Here is a 9,874-nt window from a genome sequence, read left to right on the forward strand (position 1 = left end):
TTTTGTGTTTTTTTTTTTTTTTTTTTTTTTTTTTGGAAGACATAGTGATGAAGTTGATGGGGATGATGAAGTTGAGATGAAGTTTGATGAAAGATGGGAGTTGAATGTTGGTGAAAAAGAGATAGTTGTTGGGTATATATAAATGGGAGTGTAGTTGAAAAAAATAAAATAAAAGACTAATATATTCGTTGAAATGATAAAATAAAAAACAAAAAAGAGCCGTTTGAATTTTCGTTCGTGTTCCACTTTATCATGCAACGGAAATATGAAGCATGGTCGATCAACGGCGGTTCATGTGCGAGGTGCTAATATCGACGCCAATCAACGGCGCGGCCACGACGGGCCCAACGAATAACGGTTAAGAGTGGTCTTACTACTAAAAGTTTAGTGGTGATCTCACGGGCTTGTTATATTACTACTAAAAACTAAAGCTCACGGAAACAACCAGTAATCCTGTTTGAGTACAAACTTGAAGTTCACTGAAACGAGTAATCCTGAAACAACCCACGTATCATGTTTGGGTACAAACTTATCATATTTTGTTACTTATCATATTACATCATTTCGTTCATTTATTTACTTTTATGTTCCCTACTGTTGATAAACCTTTTTTTTTTTTTGAACGGCAGATTAGAGGTTAGTCGCACACGCACGCACTCGGAGGAAACCACGACCCTTGACCCTTCCATGCGGAGCCAGGTCAGGAATTCGGGGAAAACCCCCGCCGCAATCGAGACTCGAACCCGAGTCTCTCATCAAGATTAAGTAATGCTCAAGTTCAAGGTCATGATAGATAATAATATCTTTGTTATAAAAGTAATAATTGGATGATAATTTTATTATTATTATAGATATTGCATAGTATATTTTTTGAGTATAAATAGGTGTGTTGAGTTAGAGTTTATTGTATGTATTTTTTGGTTAACAAAAACACTCTCTCACTCTAGATTCCAAATGCCACCAAACTCTCATTGTACATTTTTCTATAAATAAAAACCAATTACTCATACCTTTTGTTCAACCTTTGTTTTCTCCGTTTTACAGTATCTCTATCTCTATATACCTTCTACAGTCAAGAACCACTAAAGGTAGTTATAAGCCTACTGAATTATAACACGTTATCAGCACGATTATCTCAACATTTATACTAAATATGGTTGGCTCTGCCACCTAACTAATATATGGTCGGTTATACCACCTAAATGATATATGGTCGACACTGTCGCCTAATTTACATTTATGTTATCTAACATTTATTTATGTATACTAACATTTACATTTATGTTATCTAACATTTATTTATGTATACTAACATTTACATTTATGTTATCTAACATTTATTTATGTATACTAACATTTACAGTTATGTTCACTAACATTTATATTTATGTTATTTAAGTTATATATGGTCGGTTATACCGCCTGAATTATATTTCTGTAATCTAACTTTCATTAACTTCACTAACATTTATATTTATGTTATTTAAGTTATATATGGTCGGTTATACCGCCTGAATTATATTTTCTGTAATCTGACTCTTATTAACTTCACTAACATTTATATTTATGTTAATAAGACCTCATGATTGTACGCAACACGTCATTTGACAACACGGTACTTTATGTACGCAACACGTCATTTGACAACACGGTACCATGGGTCGAGATTAATTCCGATCAATACGAATACGATGGGGTCTTTATATGTTATCTAACATTTATGATTACTTATGCAATTAATCATTATTTATTTCATGCATACTAATGTTTATTCTTAAAAGTAAATCTTAAAAGTTAAAATAAGAAAAAATAGTTTGTATTTTTATTAAAAGTAAATCTTAAAAGTTAAAATAAGAAAAAATAGTTTGTATTTTTATTAAAAGTAAATCTTAAAAGTTAAAATAAGAAAAAGTAGTTTGTATTTTTATTAAAAGTAAATCTTAAAAGTTAAAATAAGAAAAGTAGTTTGTATTTTTATTAAAAGTAAATCTTAAAAGTTAAAATAAGAAAAGTAGTTTGTATTTTTATTAAAAGTAAATCTTAAAAGTTAAAATAAGAAAAAGTAGTTTGTATTTTTATTAAAAGTAAATCTTAAAAGTTAAAATAAGAAAAAGTAGTTTGTATTTTTATTAAAAGTAAATCTTAAAAGTTAAAATAAGAAAAAAAAAATCTTGTCCTTTATATTACTCATACGCGTTTTGATATAGTGACTTTATTCGTTAACGTCAACTAACGACGTTACAACGGTCATATATACATAACGGTTGTTAACGTCAACTGACGACGTTACAACAACTATATTTTTCAAATATAAAATAAACATCTCCGTTTTCACATTTTCACAAATCAATCATCATTTTTCAGATTACTACTCTCAAAAAGTTTTTGTAAAAATGATTCACACAAGGATGATTTTTCCTATTGTATTGGTCATATTAACTATCATCATTGTTGCTAATATACCACCGGGTGAACCTATATTCTATCCTGCCCTTGTGGTTTTATTATTTGTAATCATACCATTATTCTGTTGTTTGCTGCTTATGAATTTAAAATGATTCTAATTTCATTTTATTATTTGTCTATGAATAGAAGTTGATTATGATTATGATTTATGTTATTCATCTTTATGATAATAGAAAATGTCGAATTTGAAAAGGCTTAAATTTGCTCATTTAGAACAAGTGGGAACAACTACTTAACATGGGTTATGAATGTAGAAAAACATCTCGAATCAAACTGTAATTTAGAAACCCTGAATGAAAATAACAATTATTCCGAACAAGAGAAAGCAATAGTAAGTATTTTTCTTAGCAAACATATTAACGAGTCCTTAGAATCTACATATTATATGATCGAAAATCCAAGTGTATTATGGAAAATACTCAAAGATAGATACGATATTAATTATCAAAAAATAAAATAAAAAAAATAAAAAAAATAAAAAATAAAATAAAAAATAAAATAAAAAATAAAAAATAATAACAGTGATCCATGAAAGAATAAAATTAAAGATATTAGTAGACGCTCTTATAAGAATTCCGGAGATTCTTATTAATGATCTGGTAACGTGGATCACCAGTCTAGTATTTCTTGAATACATGAACATCTTGTTTAGCTCTACAAATAAGTCTCAAAAGAAAAGAAAACGAGAGTGAATCTGTTGACAAATCTTGATTAAATTAACCCTGAGCTACCTTGAGACTTGAATGGTTTGAATTTTCTAAGATGCCTAGTTTTTTTATGTATCATTCATAAATAAATGGTTTTAGACCATAACGCATATGTTTTATTAAGTGTTATCTTTTATGTACTTCAGATTATAACTTGTTTGCAGGTAATATAATTTGATTATCTTGCTGAAATATAACTCATTATTTGCATATCTTATTTGAAGTTTTAGTATGAATCCTGCAGAAATACAACATCAATTAAATGGTAAAGACCTATGTATTGCAGATAGTAGTAACATACACACTATGATCAAATCTAAGAAATATTTCATTGATTTAAATCAAATGAAGGAATTATAAATACTATATCAGCTCTTGCAAACTTGATATAAGAAACGAAAAAGGCAAAATTTCATATTACCAAATGGTACGAATTTTTTTGGTAAACAATGTCTTGTTTTCTCCCAAATCAAAGAGAAATTTGTTAAGTTTCTCTGATATATATCATAATGGATATGATTATCAGTCAATGATAATCGAAAATGAGAAATATCTATGTAGCACCGAAAAGCGCATAGGATTAAAAGCGCATATGATAAAAAGCGCATATGATGAAAAGTGCAGCGCATATGATTAAAAGCGCATATGATAAAAAGCGCATATGATGAAAAGCGCATCGCATATAATTAAAAGCGCATATAATGAAAAGTGCATATGACGAAAAGCGCAGCACATATGATTAAAAGCGCATATGGTGAAAATGATATATGATGAAAAGCACATATGGTGATTAATGAAAATCACATATGGTGATTAATGAAAAGCACAAATAGTGATTAATGAAAAGCACATATAGTGATTAACGAAAAACACATATGGTGATTAATGAAAATCACATATGGCGATTAATGAAAAGCACATTGAGAAATAATCACCAATGTTTCTTGAAAGAATTCAAGGGTATATATATGGACCAATTCATCCATCATGTGGACCATTTTTCTAATAGACGCATCTAACGCATGGTCTCATGTTTGTGTGTTATCAAGCCATAATATGGCATTTGCAAAGTTTCTTGCGCAAATTATTAAATTAAGAACACATTATTCTGATTACACCATTAAAAGGATGAGACTTGATAATGCTGGTGAGTTAACATCTCAAGCTTTTAATGATTATTATATGTCTACAAGGATTGTTGTTGAACATCCAGTTGCTCATGTGCATACACAAAATTGGTTTAGCTGAATCAATAGATAAACGCTTACAGCTAATAACTAGACAATTAGAAATGAGTACAAAACACTCAATATTTATATGGGGACATGTAAATTTACATGATGTGACATTAATTCGCATTAAATCAAGTGCAAGTTATAAATATTCTCCATTACCAACTTAATTTTGGTGGAGACCAAATATTTTTCATCTTAGAACATTTGATTGTGCAGTGTATTTTTAATTGAACAACCACAACAAATGGTTCCTCAAAGAAGGATTGAAATATATGTTAGATATGAAACATCTTCAATCATAAGATATATTGAACCCATGACGGGTGATGTTTTTACAGCAAGTTTTGTCAATTGTCACTTTAATGAAACATTGTTCCCTATATTAGGGGGAGAAATGAAATATAAATAAAATGATGTTTCATGGTGTGAACATCAATTAAGGAATATTGATCATCGCACAAAAGAATGCGAAAAGAAAGTTCAAATATAATGCATATGCAAGAACTTGCAAATTAATTACTTTATGCATTTAAAGATACAAAAAATAAGTGACTAAATCATATATACCAGCAGTAAATGCTTCAGCTAGAATTGAAATTACAAAAGCTGGCAATAATGTCACTCATGAGTCTTTGCTACGGCAGAAACGTGGGAGACCAATTGGTTCCAAAGATAAAAATCCTCGAAAAAAAATTAGCTGATAATGAGGTAAAAGAAAGTGTTCAACAAGAACCACAAATCAATACTCCTTCTGCAGAGGATATTGATAAATGTAAATACATAAATTGCAATAAATTATGCAATATTATGAAACTGAAATGAAATGAAAAATCTTGATGAGATATTTTCATATAATGTTACAATGACATCATGAATAAAGATGATGATCTGGAACCAAAATCTGTCATTGAATATCAAAATAGACATGATTGAGCTCAACAGAAAGGAGCAATACGAGCTGAATTAGAATCACTCAATAAAAGAAAAGTTTTCGGATCAATCGTTATCACTTTTAAAGATGTGAAACGTATGGGATATAAATGAATTTTTATCCGAAAAAGAAATGTGCAAATGAAGATACAAGGCAAAACTAGACTTGTAACTCAAGGTTTCCCACAAAGACCAGAAATGAATTATGAGGAAAACTTATCCTTATGTAATGGATACAATTACTTATTAGATACTTAATCAACCTGGTAGTTACTTAAATGCATCTCATGGATGTTGTTACTACTTATCTATATGGATCACTTGATAGTGATATATATGAATATACCTGAAGGGTTTAAGGTATCAGAAACATCTAACGCAAAACCTAAAGAAATGTATTCCATTGAATCACAAAGATTTTTATATGGGTTGATACAATAGTATAACGAATTAAGTGATTACTTGATAAGAAAAGTGTATACATAAAAACTTATTTGCACATGTGTTTTAATTATGAAAACAATGACCAGATATATATCGTAGTTATTTATGTCAATGGTCTTAATATCATAGGTACCAAAAAAAAAAAAAAAAAAAAAAAAAAAAAAAAAAAAAAAAGATCCATGAAGCCATTCAACTTCTAAAGAAAGAATTTGAAATGAAAGATCTCGGAAAAACCAAGTATTGCCTTGGTTTACAAATTGAACATATTCCTAATGGTTTACTTGTACATCAAACAACATATACTAAAAAGATTTTAAAACGTTTTAATATGGACAAGGCAAAACCATTAAGTACTCCTATGGTTGTTAGATCACTTAATGTTGACACTGATCCATTTCTTCCCTGTGAAGATCATGAAGATATCCTAGGACCAGAAGTACCATATCTTAGTGCAATTGGAGCTCTTATGTATCTTACAAATTGTACAAGATCTGACATTTCTTTTACAGTTAATTTGTTGGCAAGGTTCAGCTCAGCTCCTACCAAAAGACACTGAAATGGGATCAAACACATATTTCGATACCTTCGAGGAACTACTGATTTAGGATTATTTTATTCTAACGAATCGAAACAAGATTTGGTTGGTTATGCAGATGCAGGTTATTTATCTGATCCACATAAAGCTAAATCTCAAAATGGATATGTATTCCTAAATGGAGGTACCGCAATATCATGGCGTTCTCAAAAACAAACACTTGTTGCAACATCATCAAATCATGCCGAAGTAATTGCATTACATGAAGCCAGTCGGGAATGTTTTTGGTTGGATCAATGACACAACTCATTACTGATTCTTGTGGACTAGAACGCAATAAAAGTTCAACAACTATCTATGAAGATAATGTAGCTTGCATAACACAGATGAAAGAAGGGTATATCAAAAGTGACCGAACAAAACACATACCCCCTAGATTCTTCTCATACACTCAAAATCTCATTAAGGACAACCAGATTGAAATGAGATATGTTCAGTCCAGCAAAAACTCTGCTGACCTTTTCACCAAAGCACTTCCAACTGCTATTTTCAGAACACACGTTCATAATATTGGCATGAGGCATGTTCAGAAGATGTAACAACTCAGGCGTTGCCTACTTGAGGGGGAGTCAACTCTATGCTGCACTCTTTTTCCCTTAGCTAAAGTTTTATCCCAAATGGTTTTCTTTAGCAAGGTTTTTAACGAGGCAGTACTAGTTATTCACTAATAAAATTATCATCCAAGGGGGAGTGTTATAAAAGTAATAATTGGATGATAATTTTATTATTATTATAGATATTGCATAGTATATTTTTTGAGTATAAATAGGTGTGTTGAGTTAGAGTTTATTGTATGTATTTTTTGGTTAACAAAAACACTCTCTCACTCTAGATTCCAAATGCCACCAAACTCTCATTGTACATTTTTCTATAAATAAAAACCAATTACTCATACCTTTTGTTCAACCTTTGTTTTCTCCGTTTTACAGTATCTCTATCTCTATATACCTTCTACAGTCAAGAACCACTAAAGGTAGTTATAAGCCTACTGAATTATAACAATCTTTAATTTTATTCTTTTTTCTTTTTTTTTTTTTTTTTTTTTTTTTTTAGATAGTTGATTGAAAGATAGATATGTGGTGAAACATTTAAGATGTGTATCAACTATTTTGGCTATATATGTTCATGGGCTATCATTACTCAATAAAATGGACGGTAAATACAAAGTTATTATTTTTTTACAATGTTAACCATTCAATTTTATTTTATATATGTTATTTTGTAATTTTAAATTGCTACATTAATTATAAGTCGCGTAACACTAATTCTATATATGTATATCGATTTATTATAAACCTTACACCCACTATATATAATATATAAAGATTTTTAAAAGTCACTCATAATTCATCTCTAAAAAGACCTCGCGAATTTACGGGTCTTCAACTAATTAACCTTTATCGAAAAGAGTAAAATTAATGAATAGTCGACTTATTATCTTTTACAATGTAACCAAAAACTTTTTATTAGATTCAAACTTAAAGCTCACTGAAACAACTAGTAATTTTGGCCGATACCTTTTCAAGAATTGAGTTTTAGAATCATATAGTTTATAGACCTCCGATACATAAGGAGTTCATTTTGCTAAAAGGTTAGGGGTTTAACCTCATAATAGACATCTATATATTCATGGATTAAATTAAATAATAAAATAAATTTGAGTTTTAAAATCTGTATTAAGGAATATATATATATATATATATATATATATATATATATATATATATATATATATATATATATATATATATATATATATATATTACCAAATTTACAAAAAGTTTACGTTTTCATATATATTTAAAAAGGAAATGCCACGTATTAAACCAAATTTATTGGTTTTTTTGGCAATTAAGATATTATTATTATTATTATTATTATTATTATTAGTATTATTATTATTATTATATATAAATACTGCAACAGACTGAAACCCGGACTAGTTGTAAGTGGACTATTTTTGCCCTTAGGGTTTGTGCTTAGTCTTAAGTGCTTTTTATTTTAATTATTTTATTAGTGTTTTAATATAATTGTGTTGTGACCATTTTTTGACAAGGGTCCCAGAACAGGTTTGTTTATTTTAATTGGACCTCGTTTGGGTTACCTAATCTTGTGCGAAAGATATCAGATAACTGGGAAATACCCGTGTGTTGTGGGGTATGGGGTTTTAACCCCAAATTAAGTGTATGAGCAGCTAATTTCCCTCATTTGTTTCCTGAACCTTCCTCTCACTTACACCTTCACCTAACCTCATCTTCACCATCTCAAACAACCCTAAATCATTTGATCTCGAATTGAAGCTTGATTTTAGTGTCAAATCGTTCCTTGTGTTGTTGTGATTCTAACAAGGTAAAGTTTGTTTAATTTCGTGATCAAATCAGTGTCAAAATGGGTGTTTTAGTCGAGTTTTATGAAAATGGGGTTTTGTGTCAAATTGGTAGAAATTGATGTTGTTTGTGTTTGAATGTTGTGGGTTTATGTTCCAAAAAGTTTAGTGTACGAGTTGTGTTCAGTTTTGAGGTCAAAAACGTGTCCAAAGTCGAGATTTGGTGATTTTGGGTTGAAACCCGTCACTTTACTGTTGTTGCAGCTGATGAACTACCTTCGGCCAATAAGTGTTAAGAATGAAAATTTTAGCGGAGGCATTTTTTTTTACTAATTTGCTATAATTCGCTGTCAGTGTGTCTAATCTTGATGGGAACACTATTCTAATTTGGTTTTTGCTGTTCTCAGGAGATAAGGACAAGGAGGAAGCTCAGAAATAATAACTGAGCAGTTGCTGGTAATTGGTGAGTGGGTCTATCTCCGGATAGAGTTTAAGTAGCATATCATGCTACTGTGGTTGACCCTTTTTACCATGCATAGTGTAGAAATTGCCATGTTAGAATATTATAGTATGCCTGATGTTGTATGTGAATTATGTGTACACTGTGTGAATGGCACCAGTCGGGCCTAGGGAGACTGGGGACTCGAGACCGTGCTTAGGTGAGGTTAGGGTCTGTATGAGGTCAACCGTGCCTAAGGGAGGTTGGGTCCATAGGCTACTGATTGTGAAGTATAGTGTGAATGATGCACCCCCTGCATCTGGATAACTATACTGTGAATTGAGTAGCAGGGACTATCGGTAGACTCAGGCCCGATCAGCTGGAAGTCGTGCGCTCGTACAAGCTGCCGATCCTCGTATTGTCTTATTGTATGCTAGTTGGTAGTTAGCAAGTGTTGTTGTTAGTATATAGCTTGTGTGTGGCTTAAGCTATATCTGTTAGATAGATTCCATTCACTTAGCGGTGCGCTAATCCCCCACATATTCTCCCCTTGCAGGTTTAGGTACTGCTAGTCGGGATGGGTGCTGTTGCAGAAGACATGTTTGACAACCCAACTCTGATGTGGACTTTTGTATAAATAATGTTTTGTAATAACGTAACACCGTTGTGTAAACTTAAACGTAATTACACGGATTAATGTAATGACGTGACATATATAGTGTTTGTAAATAA

The sequence above is a fragment of the Rutidosis leptorrhynchoides genome, chromosome 2, assembly GCF_046630445.1.
Source record: "Rutidosis leptorrhynchoides isolate AG116_Rl617_1_P2 chromosome 2, CSIRO_AGI_Rlap_v1, whole genome shotgun sequence".
NCBI lineage: Eukaryota > Viridiplantae > Streptophyta > Magnoliopsida > Asterales > Asteraceae > Rutidosis > Rutidosis leptorrhynchoides.